A 15,540-nucleotide genomic window follows, 5' to 3' on the forward strand; every position below is an offset into this window, starting at 1 on the left:
GTCTGGCGCTGAGGATCCAAAACGTTTCTCAAATCTCCTCAGGATGTCGGTCAATGAGAGGTTGCGATCAGTGTCCAGCAACAGGGTGTAGTAATCACTGGCGGTCCCTTCCAGGGAGAAGCAGAATTGGTCATGCTGTTCAGGCTCGGTCCACTGTTGGCTACGGGCCAAGCGAGCGAATGTGTGCAGGAAGGACTTCCAGCTACTTTTCCCATCGTACCGCAAATCCTTGTACTTAGGCGCGTGTCTTCCAGTGCCCGTCGCGTATCCCCCAGACCTAGGGTACTGAGGGGCGGGCGTGGGGAGGTGGGGCACCGGAGCGGGCCCCTGGGCCAACGGTCCAAGGAAAGGGGTATGTGTGTCGGGAACACCTAACTGGGGCCGAACGTGAGCTACTCTACCCCCCTCGTCCCCTAACCCACAGGCCGTGGTGCCAGGATAAGCGGAGGGTCCCTGTTGATAGGGTGGAGTCATCATGGTAGGGTAGGGCATAGGTGTGCTAGCGTAACCGCCAAGCCTAGGGGGTACCGAATGCTGGGGATGGGGGGTATTCCCCCCAGCCCAAGAGTCTTGCACATGTGAAGGATGGGCATGTGGGGTTGGGGACCCTGTAAGTAGGTCATAGCTTTGGCTGGCCTGTGGGGGGTGATAATTCCCATAGGAAATCCCTGGCTCCGAAAAAGGGGCGACTGGGGGATCCTGTCTGGGAGTGGGACGCTGTGAGCGTGAACCTAAGCCCCCCAGGGGTAAACTCTTACTAAGCTGGCCTACAGCCTGATCATCGGCCCACGAGCGAGGGAGTGGGGCCGAAAACCTCCGTGACCCTGGAGCATAGGGATGCAGGGAGGGGGTATGATGTTCCGGGAAAGTCCCTGAACTAAATCCATAGTCGAAACCGGTGTGGGCCTTGCCGAGACGTTAGGAATAACTGACCCCCCCATGGGGGGACAAGAAATCCTCCTCCCACCTATTCCTATCCCTAGACCACGAAGTGTCGAGTCCAGAACCTTTTATGGGTGAATCTAAGCCAATTAGATTCTCTGCTGAGTTCCACCTACGCCGTATACCCCATTCTGGGCTGTCCCCCTCCCTAGAACCAAGTAGAGTGTCCGAGAACCTCACTCCCCCTCCTGGGGCACCCCTCAACCTACCTCCCCCCCCCCTCCCTCAAACAGGAAGGCAAGGACGGCGTGACAAAGGGATCGCCGCCAACCAAGGATCCACCTTGGGAATATGGCTCTAACCCGGGGCCTGACATACCGTCATAAGCCCCCCCCCCCCCCCCATAACCCCATGGGTTATCAACTCTACCTGAAGCTAACTGCGACAGCGTAGGGCCACGACGCGTGAACGCGGGGGTGTCTGGGTGGGCTCGTAAGCCCAATCCAAACAGCGCTTCATCAAAAGATGTATCCATAATACACAACAATGCACAAATATACAAAAATGCAAATGTCAATAATCTAAATTGATTCTGTAATTAAATATTAAATCCTAAAATAATCACAAAAATCTTAATTTAATTCAAAGTGAAATTTTTTTTTCCAAGTCAAACTGAGACTTCCCGCCAATATGGCGGCTGACCAGCGTGGTGTGAAAAAACAACAAACTGTCAATTCACCGATAAGCCTGTGGTCCCACGTTGGGCGCCAATAAAGTAATTAGGGTGTTAGTGTGACCCAGTAAACCCGTGAGTTACCCACAGACTTACCTATGCATAACGCTGAATGAACCTTTTCACTGTTCGTCGTTATTCGTGTGTTCGTCTATTCTCTACGTCTTTCGTATTCAAGCTCTGATCGCAAGATGCCTCTTGGCGGGAACTGTCATCCGGGCTCCGGAAGCTGTCTGCCAAACAGGTCGTACTGGGGACGACTCCCCAGATACTACAATACGTAGGATTACTGTGTTGCTCTTCTCGCCAATGTAGGAACCAGTTTAGCGGGAAATGCAACGAGCGTATTGTGATGTAGCCTGGTAGTTGTGACGTGACTGTTACATTTCTTTAGACAATATTTTAAAAAGAAAAAGAAAGGGGGAAGAATATGATTGTCATCCTTTCCTTTCAAATAAGAAAGGTTTGTAATACTTCAAAGATTTTTTTAATTATTATTTTACGAATCGAACCATCCGCCATTTTGTACGAGGGACTTCTGGGATTGGCGTCAAAAAAAAAATTCTTGTTAGAGGTTGAGATTTAGCTCGGATTATTTCCCGCGCTCTAGTCATTAGAGCTCGCAGTACAAGCCAACGCTCCGCGCTGGCTCGCTGCGCTCGCTATTATTGTTAATGATTGACATACAAATGTGCAATGTAACTGAGGTAGATAATTTTGTGATGTTGCTAAAATTGGGGGGGGGGGGGGGCGGTATGGTTATATTATGGCCTATCACTTCACTGGGGTTTTTTTTTTGGGGGGGGGGGTCATTATCATTTAAGCAATTTCGAGAAATTGGGGTATTATTAAGAGAACTTTAATATCTATGGCTTGATTAAGTTTGTATATATTTAGCAAGAAATTACAGGGGGAGGGGGGCAGTTCTTGTCTAAAGATATCAGGAGGCAAACGCCGGAGAGAGTAATTTCATAATTTCAGTGGCTGATTCCAATAATGTGGTAGAAAATTTGTAGAATGTGTATCTTCAGTATAATTAATGCCTGTTTACAGCCAGAAAGAAAAAAAAGTTACATTGTAAGCATCAGAAAATTCTTGAATTAATTTCTGAGGTCACAATATTTTCTTTGTAATATTATTTCTCATGTACGCTTCACTGTACATTATATATAAACTTTTTATTACATTTAGAATAGAGGAAGAGTATTTACTCCTTCAAGTCCAGACATCCTTGCTATCATCAGATACAGGGCCAGCTTTTGTGCAATATGAATTATTCCGTCTCGATTATTTGGACTATAGCCGACTGCATGCAAAATTATCCGGATCATCAAGGACTCTTAGTGGACAAAGAACATTGCAAAGTGATAGAATTTTATTACTGCAACTTAATTATTCGGACAACAGCTGACTGCAGAATTATCCCGGATCATAAAGGACTCTGAATGGACACAACATTAAGTCATTAACAGAATTATTCTTTTAATATTTCCATTCCTGAATGAATTCAAAATCAACATGTATTGATAAAACATACTTAGTAAAACAATAACAATCAATAGTGCATTTTTTATTTATACTAAACTATTTGACACACGAATTTTATTTTAATCATACAGGATTTCCAAATAATAATAATAAATGAAGAAAACGATATTAAAATATCCCCCCCCCCCAAAAAAAAAATCCGAGTGCTTAATTCCTGAAGATGTGAACATGTAGAGCATTGTACTTAACAGTCACTCCAAAAAATGTTTTAAAAATATTACGGTTGAATAAACAGTTATTAGAATTTAATATACTGTTTAATGCATCCCATGCACATATTTATCTTGGTTAATATTGGCTCGCAGACTGCTGGCATGTGGATTTTATCCTTTCGTTAGCCCTCTAGACGTAAATACTCCCCTGGCTAATATGTAACACAGTTCAACTTTTTTATAAGCCAACTGTCCTCTCAAGGATAAAAAGCTGGAATGTTCAAGGACACACATTGTTTTAATTGATCACAGATGGTTTCCAGCTTTGGGTTTTGCTGGAACTTTTCTGTGGAGTACATGTTGATCCCAATACTCAAAGTTGAAAAATGAGTGATTGCACCATTCGGTGTTACACAAGTCACTGCTTTGACGGTATGTCAGCACTTACAGGAACTGTATGTCATGGCCTGGGTATCAAGGTGTCCGGGAATATTTCAAGAGAGTAGTCTCAATGGGATCGATCCATCTAACCTAAATAAAAAATTGGAAGGAAAATCATTTTCATGCAATACATTTCTCTTCATCTGAAGGAAGTTATTGTAAGTCTTAAGTAAAAGCCATATTCTTGAATTTAGTAAAACTAATAATTTTCTATACACAAACTGTATTTATACAATCTGAAACTGGTTTAGGGAGAGAGGATAGAAAAATTCAATGCGGGTGGAGAAGGTTTGTTTAATAATAATATTCCCAATAAACCATCAATACTGTTGTATCATGTTATCAAATTATACCCCCCTCCCATCCACCAAGTGCCAATCGAATCTCAATAAATCCACTTTCTAAAACATTTATTGTTTTATAATATCAAATACTATCACTTGTTTTTGAAAATTGTGTAAATATTACATTTATCAAGGTTAAGCTGCTATAATGTAGCCCTCTCCGAGATTTTTTACTCTGACCCCCCCCCTTTTTTTTTTTTTTAGAGGAGAGGGTTACATTATTACAGCTAAAGAAGGTCATGCACGCGCGACACCGATAAGAAATCAGTGATGAAGTTTTGTTGTACATGTCATAGAAAGAGTACTATTTAGCAGGACTACAGCTGCCGTGTCTAGGGATGTTTTTCGTAAACATTCTCTCTATAGATCGTAAAATCATACTCCTCCCTCTATAAACATTTGATTTATACAATTCCAAGCGTGACTGCATGTGATGTATAACTGTGTACATCTTGATTTGTGGATTGTAAATAAAGAAATGTAAATCTATTTAGTTATACTTGAGCGTATATGTAACTAAAGACTGATGATCGGTATGAAGGCCCTACAGATGTGGTGACAAACAATACCAAGATATTTATCATTTAATGGAAATCAAGTTTACTACCGGTATTAGAATGCATTTATACTTACCTGCACAACTTTCCCCATAACGTCCACTTCTTTGCATCGACCAAAAAACAACGATAAAAACTGCAGGATATTTCCAAGTGGTATGATTTCATGCAAACCGTAAAGGTTTGTTTGTCACCGAAAGTACTCAAATCTCGCGTCATCTCGTTTGCGAGCTTACAGCCCCTATTGTTTAAGTTCTTTTTCTGTACCCGTCCAGATGCCAAAAATATCATCAATATAACGTACATAAAATAATGGTAGTTGTTTTGATTTTTCGAGAAGAATCTGTTCCCATCCCCCCATGTAAACACAAGCGTGGTTTCGCCCAAGTTTTGATCCAATCGCGGTCCATTCAGTCTGCATGTAATGTTTGTTATTAAAACTAAAATTATTATTGTCAAGAACGTCATCCAACATTTTTAATATACTTTCCGTGTCTAACTCTTTTTCACGACGTTCTTGTAATATCGCGAGCTTCTTTTCTGTGTATACAGGGATAAAAGTGCTTTCACGTCAATACAAAATAAAATAGAAGAATCTGGTAATGGTTGCTTTACACTTGAAAGTTTTTTCAAAAATCTGTAGTATCCTGGACATAGCTACCAAGGGATCTATTCGCATTCTCAAGTTGCGAATCAAGGTACTCCGCTATCTTTTCTGTCGGGTGTTGTCGGCCATTAACTATAGTCCTGAGTGGATTGTTATTTTTGTGTATTTTTGGGTTAGCTTGGGGTTTTCCTGATGTTACTTCGGTGGGTAGTAGATAATGTCTTAATTCAGACGAAATGGATCCTCTTTTGTACATTTCATTAACCTTTCTTTTCTTTTTTTTCATCTTGTTGGTAATTTGTTTGCTTTTTTGGACTTGGGCTCCGTGCGCGTAGAATTTGTTCCACAGAAGAAAAATATCAAATTCAGCGGAAGGAAATAAAGAAAAATCTAGGAAAACGCGGTTATTTGGATAATGATGTAAAAAAAATGAACTTAAGAAAGTAGATAAACTCGACCGATCAAATCTCTTAAACTACAGAAAAAATACGAAGCAGGGTAACCGTGTTCCCTTTGTGGTAGACTATTCTAGAGGGCTTCTCAATATTCATAAGATTTTTTAAAAACCGTCAAAAAATTCTTGAAAATTCTGACCGCCTCAAAAACGTTTTTAGAGATATGCCCATAGTGACTTTTAAAAGAGACAAAAATTTAAAAGACATTCTGGTACATAAGAAACACAATAATCTATTTTTTAGAAAAGAAAATTTATGCAAGCCGTGTGGTGCTAAAAAGCGTACTTTATGTCAATATGTTATTAAAACCAATTATTTCAATAGAACAGAACGATAACACGTATTGGCAGTCTCTGTCATGGCTTTACTTAATAAAAACATATTTCCAATTCAACGACAATGTTCATATCAATACAAACCATCAGTATGTATATCATATACACTCTGTAATGAAATGCATGATCTACAACGACTTTTGGATAGTAATGTTGTAGCATCAATAGTCCATGCATGTTTGAGTCAATCAATCAATAATTCACTCAATATTTTCAATCAATATTTCAATCCACCAATGTGTCAATCAGTCAATAATTCATTCAATATTTTCAATCAATATTTCAATCCACCAATGTGTCAATCAATCAATAATTCATTCAATATTTTCAATCAATCAATCAATATTTCAATGCACCAATGTGTCAATCAATCAATATTTTCAATCAATCAATGTGTCAATCAATCAATATATCAATCAATCATTCAATGTCAATAAGCCCAATTATTGGCCACGGACCTGGACTGAAACAAAATCTGTGGCAGGCTTAGCAAAATTCGGCCATATGTCTTCATGTATGTTTAAGAAATGTTAACATACATGAAGACATCCGCCACAAGCGGGCACAATTTTGCTCGAGCCACGACAGGGAGACTGCTTATCAAATTGAAATAGTAGTTAGGTTAAGGAAATATTCTAGCGTTTCTTTGGACAATGCTGAGCAATCCATCCCAGATACTGTTTAAAAACATAACCTGAGCAATATCAGACAATGCATACTGTGTCTGTGAAATTTGGAAGAGCATTGTTGAAGACCTAGGTATTTTATGTATTCGGCATTGTGTGATGTTACGAATGGAGCTAATGATTTGATAATACTCGTACGTGCGTTGTCTGCTGCAATATTGAGACGTATGTGTATAGTAACGCCTGGGGAGGATCTGGGACGATATGAACCGAGTTTGTGGAGTTGTAAATAGGCATCCTGGCAATAGTTAATTTCAGAAATTTTTGCAATCTAGCCAATGGTGTTGTACCAATACGGCCCCCCTCCCCAATTAATTAATATAACATCAGGCTTGCCCCTTTGTGCAACAATAGGCCCCACCTCCTTCCACACCATGCCACTCTTACCACACTAAAAAGATGTGCTGTAGTAAATCCATATACGGCGGGCAGGATAATGAATAATGGAAGAGGCAATAATTCAGACAGTAGTATGGAATTAGGACGCACAATATTGCAGGTACACTTAAAAATTTGAATTTTTAGGCTCTGGTATAGGCATTAAATGATTCACATTTCCATCTGCCTCTAGCCTGAATTTATTGTTGGGGATCTAGACCGATGAATTCAATAGGCCTGTGCAATAATGATGCAAGTTGATATTTTGTGAGCGGTTTGGCATTAAGGTGGCAGTAAAATGGGCCACGTGATTGGTCTAATGGACAAAATATTGTGCATGTGCTTGAACAATGAATCTGCTCGTGAGTTGAGTGAAATGTGCAACATAGAACCCCTATTGCATTGATGTTTTGAGCCAGTTATAAACAACGAAATATGTACATCGCCTATTGATACGTGATAGTACAATAGTGTAGGAGCGGCAGGACTAGCAACAACCCGCAACAATGCAAAAATTGCCAACTGAAATGCGGTGGGAAACGTGGCGGCTTCGTATGAACTTGAACAAACTATTGGTAGGATAGATATACGAAGAGTAATAGGGAAACGGGCATACTTTACTAGGTTCAGCCTATGAAATCCCTGTAGGATTGAGCTTACTATGAAGGTTTTGTGTTGTCAATACCGCCCTCTAACTGAATTTTATAACTAATTCACCTAGCCGTTGAAAACGATACTTAGGTGGTACTTAAGAAAGCAATATAGTTGATACACTGGTGAACTGGTGGGGGCCAACATAGCTGGAATTCATATTTGGTACGAAAGTTTGAAGAGAGTTTATGCCCATTTGATAAGTTGATGCTGTGTGGTTTAAGGCATGGGCCTTTAAAGTGATGATCGCAACATTTGAGGTCAATGAATCCATAATTCACTGAATATTTTGAATCAAACAATGAATATTTAAATGTACCAGTGTGTATGTAGCAATGTGTCTGTGGTTTTTCACTGATTTGAAGGGTTACTTGGTAGGAAACCTAGGATTGCATATATACATGAGCCATAACCCAGCATCAATGGAACCAGAGGAGGTTGAGGGATTTTGTTGTTGTTGGCCTGAACACCTATCGTACTCGAGCCGGCTAGAACTAGTTACGATCATGTGCTATGAGAATGGCGTGAATATATTTTTTAGATGCCCTGGATGTCAGAAAGGTGCCTAGCTAAATATATACTTGGGAATATCAAAAATCCATCTATGGAGTTATGAATCGTGGGAATTTTGTTATGTTTGATGATGGGTTCGAGAACTAATTGACCTTGTATGATTGAAAATTTGTGCGTATCATGGTTGTTGTGTGATTGTGAATTCAAGAGTTAAGATAAATTGACATAATGTTTTGCCCAAATTTAATTTTGATGGCTTGAGAAACGTGAGCCGCAAGTTCATCAGTAATGCTTGTAATCACAAGTTGTGTTTGTAAAACATACATGTATATGCCCCCATGGTGCAAAATTGAAAACGGGTATACACGTGCCTAATTTGATTGATAGTAGTATCACCAATTCGAAATAGAGCAGACAATATCTTCCAATGTGAGGAGTGGATTGACCAAGTGACCAAATATCAATGGGGGTCATCTACTTCTTATGCTGTACCAGATTTGGTGTCAGTAAAGCGAAGAGTTCTTAAAAATTAGGAAACAATTAAACCATTGACCACGTTACCTCAAAATCAATAGGGGTCATCTTCTCCTCAAGATGTACCAAATTTGATGTCTGTCAAGCAAAGGGTTCTCAAGATATTGATTGGACAATATCTATATCCAGTTTGACCATTGACCTTTGGCCATGTGACCTCAAAATCAAGAAGGGTCATCTCCTGAAGATGCACCAGTGTACCAAATTTGATGTCTGTCAAGCAAAGGGTTATCTAGACATTAAGTGGTCAATATATACATATGTCCAGTTTGACCCTTGGCCTTTAACCATGTGACTTAAAATCAAGAGGGGTCATCTTCTGATGATGTACCAGTGTACCAAGTTTGATGTCTGTCAAGCAAAGGGTTCTCTAGACATTGAGTGGTCAGTATATAATTTCTATGACCTGTTTGACCCTTGACCATGTGACCTCAAAATCATTAGGGGTTATCTACTCTTTGGGATGTACCAGCGTACTAAGTTTGATGTCTGTCAAGCAAAGGGTTCTCAAGATGTTGAGCAGACTAGGTATTCCTATGTCCAGAGAAAATTGACCCTTGACCAGAAAAATAGGGGTCCTGGTTAACTGATACATGTAACCAAGTTAACAACTCCCATATGAAATATCATTACGATGAAGTAATTGGTGTTATCATACTTTCATGTAAAATACTCGAACCTGATTGGTCGAGAAGCATTTGAAAAAACATATTGTTACCCTCTGAGAACAAAAACAAAAAACACGCGCCCCAGGGTGATAGTATCTAGCAACGGGTAACAGTACTTGACAACGGGTGATATAAAAAATTATCAAATGCGTCAAATGTATGCGCGTACGGTTCGCCGTAGATTGCTAGACGACGTCGTTTGAGCGTTTGTAATAAACGCGAGTACCCGCATCGAAATACGAAATATCGCATGACAGTGATTGATCAAATGTCAACAGACGTAAGTTTTTCTGCTTTCCAGTTTACATAACATTCAGTATAATAAAACAAATATTGCATGTAGTTGAGGGTAACATTGTAATTTTCACCCCTCGAGAAACCATTGTGAACCTCGGCTACGCCTCGGTTGACAATGGTTTTCTCGGGGTGAAAATTTTCAATGTTACCCACAACTACATGCAATATTTATATAATATTGAGCGGGCAACACGTAGTCTGCCAACCATCAGGTGCAAACTAATATATGCCCCTCTTCCTTGAAAGGGGGGGGGGCGCATAATAATTATAATATAATAAATAACCATTAGGCACTGCACACAATAAAATGATACAGCGTGTTATTAAAGTAGTAAATGGAAATCACCATAGCATTAAGGCAGGTAATATCAAAACAATGCTAGCAAAACATCAATAATATGAAATAAAATTACGAAAATAATAAACATACTGTGTATTAAGAAAGGGGATTTTCACCTGTTATGAAGGGTGTCGCCGGTGGCTGAGTGGGTGCAGTGGTTTCCGCGATTAGGCTGGGAGGCTACCTTTATGGAGCGCCAAATTAACATAAACTCAAATAATTGAAGATATCTTCAATTATTTGAAGATAAAATCAATTCAATTATTGCTCTCTTTAATTGAATTAATGTGCGCATTAAATCAATTATTGCTCTCATCAAATGAATTAATGCGCGCTTCAATTCAATTACTGCTCTCATCAATTGAATTAATGCGCGCATCAATTGAATTAATGAGAGCAATAATTGATTTAATGCGCGCATTAATTCAATTATTGCTCTCTTCAATTCAATTGATGCGCGCATTAATTCAATTAATGAGAGCAATAATAGATTTGATGCGAGCATTAATTCAATTATTGCTCTCTTCAATTCATTTGATGAGAGCATCAATTTAGTAGAAATATTGCTCGCAATAATTAATTTAGAGCTCGGTATAAATAATTTGATGATCTCTTTAATTCAATTGAAGATATCTTTAAATCATTTACAATGCTTTTGTAAACGGAATTAATGCGCGCATCAATTCTTTTAAAGAGAGCAACAATTAAATTAAAGAGATCATTAATTCAATTGTGGATATGTTGAATTAAAGATATCTTTAATTATATAGTTGCTCTCTCTAAAAGAATTATTGCTCTCTTCAAATGAATTAAAGATATCACTAATTCAATTGAAGAGCGCAATAATTGAATTAATGCGCGCATTAAATCAATTATTGCTCTCATCAAATGAATTAATGCGCGCATCAATTCAATTATTGCTCTCATCAATATGATTTAATGCGCGCATTATATCAATTATTGCTCTCTTCAATTGAATTGTAGCGCGCATCAATTCAATTGTTGATATCATTAATTCATTTGAAGAGATCATTAATTCAATTAAAGCAAGCATCAATTCAGCTGAAGAATTAATGCTATCATCAATTCAATTAATGCGCGCAATAATTCAGAATTGAAGATATCATTAATTATTTGAAGATATCTTTAATTCAATTGTTGCGCGCATCAAATGAATTAATGATATCTTCAAATAATTGAAGATATCTTCAATTATTTGAGTTTATGTTAATTTGGCGTTCCATACACCTTTGTGATTATAAAATGGTAGCTGTGTCCTATATGCCCATCTGATTCTCCTCTTGGGGTTGACTTGATGTTGGACGGGGCTGAATCCGGGTTGGAATTGCAGGGGTCAAATTCTGTGTGGGCAATGACCGAAGAGCTGGATGTTGTGCCGGTCTAGCGTAAGGCGATTTAGATGGTCGCTTGGTACGTCGCAACATTTTCTACGAAGTTGAACAATATTATCAGAGGAATAATATGAATCAGCACGTGTTGTTGGGTTAGCTAATTAGGCCTAAATATAAACATTACGATCTTACAGATAAGTTTTAAAATAAACAAAATTAATGCTTAAATATTACAGTAGATGTGTGGGAATAGAATAACAACCCTTAAGAGTTAATTCAATAATATCAAAAGAACCGACCATGATGCCATACACGGCGTGTACAATATGGCGGTAAAGATGAAGCGAGTCGCCTTGTAAAACCCATGATGAAAAACGTTAAGCTGTCAAATTAATGAAAAATAATTGAAGGTAAATACGTACCGCAGTTTATATATGATTTTACTATACCCAAATATATGGTGAATCAGTCGAGGACGGGGTGATGGACTGATGGTGTTGAATTGAAATTCCAGATCTGGAATTCAATTTGGATTTTCGTTAACATGCAACTCGAAAAGGACCGGCAATTAGCGCTTGCGCACTATACGATAAGATAAGATAAGTTTATTCCAATTTTGGGCCCAGAGGGCATAACAGTAAGACATTTTATAAAGAAGGAAATTCAAAAAAGAAAGAAAGTTTACAACATTAACTACAGGTTACAGAGACTGCAAACTGCGTGTGGATGCAGCATGTTGGGGAAACAAGTACATACATATATGAATTGCTAATCATGTGTATATACAAGTAGATGGACAGTATCAGTATTATACCAATATATGAATAATAAACTATAATGATTTTTGCAGTTTTAAAGCATCACTTCTTTTTCTGAAAGTTTGCACTAAATATTCACTCAATTTGACAATTACTGGTTTGTCTTCATTAATCATCAACCAAGTAAATTTGTCCTTATTTGTTAGATAGATAAAAATTTTGTTGAGCTTGTATATACCATTAAAAACATATTTCTCTCTTCAACATAGAATTGGCAATCAGTAAGGAAATGAAATTCATCTTCAACACAATTAAGGTTACATAATTCACATATTCTTTTGTTTCTTTCTAAAGAAATCTTCTGGCCAGAATTGGTTTTTGTAAATTCATATCTTCCTCTTTCAATTCGAAGGTCATGTGCACTAATTCGAAATCTACATAGAGTTTTTCTTAATTCTAAGGATTCTAAAAATATATAACTTTCCATAGTAAAGTTTTCTTTATACGAAAAATATGTTGTGAGTTTTCCTGATTTCTGACCCTCTTCACGTCGTTTTGACAAGTAAAGTAAAAATTGTTTCCGTACCTGATTCTTCATTTGTTTTTTGAAAAATGAGAATTTGAGATTTTTACAATTGGGTACCAAAATGCCCATTTTTTCCTTAAAATGATTAAAGTTTTTGTGCCAACAATTTATATTATATGAATTCAGATTGATATTCTCTGTATAAGCACTGTATAACAGGGATGATTCTGGGCAATTCTCAAGTCTATGCCAATATAGTAAAATACTTTGGATTATAGAGCAGAACATAGGATATCTACCCAATTCAGAGATTATTGCAATATTAGTACTTCTTTTACCGGCACCCAGTAGATGTTTACAAAACTTATATACCCAGGGATTAGAAAGAGGCAAAGTGTCATAATAGGTATTTGGGGGGATAGTGTCAAAACCGCGCAATTCAATTGATTGCAAGAGTTATGTTTCTTTGCCTGAACAACAAATACTTGTTCTGTTCATTTCAATAACAGGACTTAACTCATATTGAGGACTGCAACGGTAACAAGTATCTATATCATATCAAAAATTATATCAATTGTAAATCCAGCAATGTAGTTTATGGAGTGTTTTGCAAAAAATGCAACAAAATTGTATATATGGGAGAAACTGGGTATGTTTTGAACTTGTCATTTATTAGACGAGAAACTGATGACCCTGTTGCTATTCATTTCTATACGGATTCTCATAGTATTGACGATTATTCTATAATAGGAATAGAAAAACTTTACAATTATGACATTTATCGTCGCTTTAGAGAAAATTTATGGAAGAAAAAATTAAATACTTATGTACCACACGGAATAAACAGAAGGGAACATTTTTGTCTTTAATAATTAATGTCTTGTAAGACTTGTATGCAAAGAAGGTGTTGTAATAATTGATTATAACAATATTGATGTATTTACGATTAACTACTTACTGTAATATTTCGTGTTTGTATTCACTTAGGCCAGTAGTTGACTGCTTTGTGAACAAACATCTCTAAAATTCTGTTTCATTACTAATACCAAATATTTAATTGTACTCATAGTCATATTTGACATCACTTCCGAGAGATTGCACAACTTCCGGAGATATTGCACGCCCAACCTTTGAAATTGGATTTTTCTACTTACATATATTACATCAAGTAATGTCTCGTGTTATGTACATTGTCTAAGCTCATACTACTAGTATTCTAGTATTACTGTATATTATGTGTGAACCATATTGCATATATGCACTCATTATAAACATGACATGTTGATTTAGTACCAATGCACCGTCCCGTGGTATCTTTTGCATTACAGTGGAGTTAATCATATGTACTTTACTACCTTTACTATTATTACATGTAGAGTTGTTATGTACATGTATATATATAGACATCTATATATATATATATATATATATATATATATATATATATATATATATATATTCCCCTATGTGTATTTCTGACTGTTTTGCATTAGGATACACGGTGGTACTTACATATAATACAAATAAGTATTATCATGTTCAAACGTCTCATGTATGAACATTGCTCATACTAATAGTGCAGATTTTACTCTTGTTTTGTTTTGTTTTTCTTTTTATCGTCATTGCACATTGAAATGTTAACAATCATGTATGATGTATGCCCGAGAGGGCCCTAATTTGGAAATAAATCATATTCTATTCTATTAAGTCAAGTTTAAGTGTAATTAATTAAATGTGGATCATGTGTACTTACTCATCGTCTGATATATATATATATATAGAGAGAGAGAGAGAGAGAGATAGACCTAGTGTTGCCTATGTATGTATATATATATATATATATGCAACACTAGGTCGATATATATATATATATATATATATATAAAGCACAAACAAACAATTATAACACCCAACCTTACGTTTACCCCTAGGATCTAAACGATACATGTGATAATCAATTAATTAATATAAAGCACTAAATAATCACAACTAGGTACTGAAAATTTTCGCCCCAGCCCGGGGTCGAACCAGCGACGTACGGCACCCACCGCCTAGAAAGATTGTCAAACCAGTGCGTAAGTCCACTCGGCCACAATGACTTCCCTGCAGGAACACCAAACACAAAGGCAAAACTTCATTTAAACACAGCACTTGCGTAAAAACATATATGCATAGTCTGGAAAATGTACATACACTTCTAAGTAACAACACTAGGTCTACAATACAAAATGAATATAGCTAAGGCCAAAAAAAAAATTATATGTTTCACCTCAAAATTTTAAGGGTCGGTAGGTAGGTATATGTTTTTTTTGTTTTTGTTTTTTGTTGCTTTTTTGATTTTATAGGTTGAATAATTTTCTAATGATTTAGTATTCTACTATGCATGAAATAAAGTGATTATTTAGTAATCAAATAAAATCTACATGATGAATCGATACATATCTTCACCTTACTGTAAACAAATACTGTTTCTGTGTTTTGGAATATGTCTAGTATTAGTGCATAATAAATAACTTGATAAATAAGTCAACAAATATAATCTTGTTGTAGTGATGACATTTGCAAAATCTGTGAGAATGGAAAAAAATGTGTTAGGGTCAGCAGAAATTTTTAGGGTAGGCAGGGAAAGTGGAAACCAATATATATATATATATATATATATATATATATATATTTGGCCTAACAAGAAAAGGCAGACCTACTTGCCTAAACATTCCTACATACTTCAATCACAAACCTTGATCCAGCATGTACACTTGTTGGGGACCGTTCAAGCATTAACT

General features: G+C 37.0%; 2 long non-coding RNA genes across 2 annotated transcripts; both read right to left on the minus strand.

Moving 5' to 3' along the window:
* Window positions 1–1,301: 1,301 nt before the first annotated feature.
* Window positions 1,302–15,054, minus strand: LOC130052000 (uncharacterized). The gene is made up of 3 exons (XR_008800306.1): window positions 13,716–15,054; window positions 10,238–11,989; window positions 1,302–1,886 (listed from the first exon to the last, which is right to left on the minus strand). It is a non-coding gene; the product is annotated as an uncharacterized LOC130052000 (long non-coding RNA).
* On the minus strand, window positions 3,081–9,884 carry LOC130051999 (uncharacterized). The gene is made up of 2 exons (XR_008800304.1): window positions 4,734–9,884; window positions 3,081–3,846 (listed from the first exon to the last, which is right to left on the minus strand). It is a non-coding gene; the product is annotated as an uncharacterized LOC130051999 (long non-coding RNA).
* Window positions 15,055–15,540: the final 486 nt, after the last annotated feature.

Source organism: Ostrea edulis, chromosome 2 (assembly GCF_947568905.1).
Source record: "Ostrea edulis chromosome 2, xbOstEdul1.1, whole genome shotgun sequence".
Taxonomy (NCBI): Eukaryota; Metazoa; Mollusca; class Bivalvia; order Ostreida; family Ostreidae; genus Ostrea; species Ostrea edulis.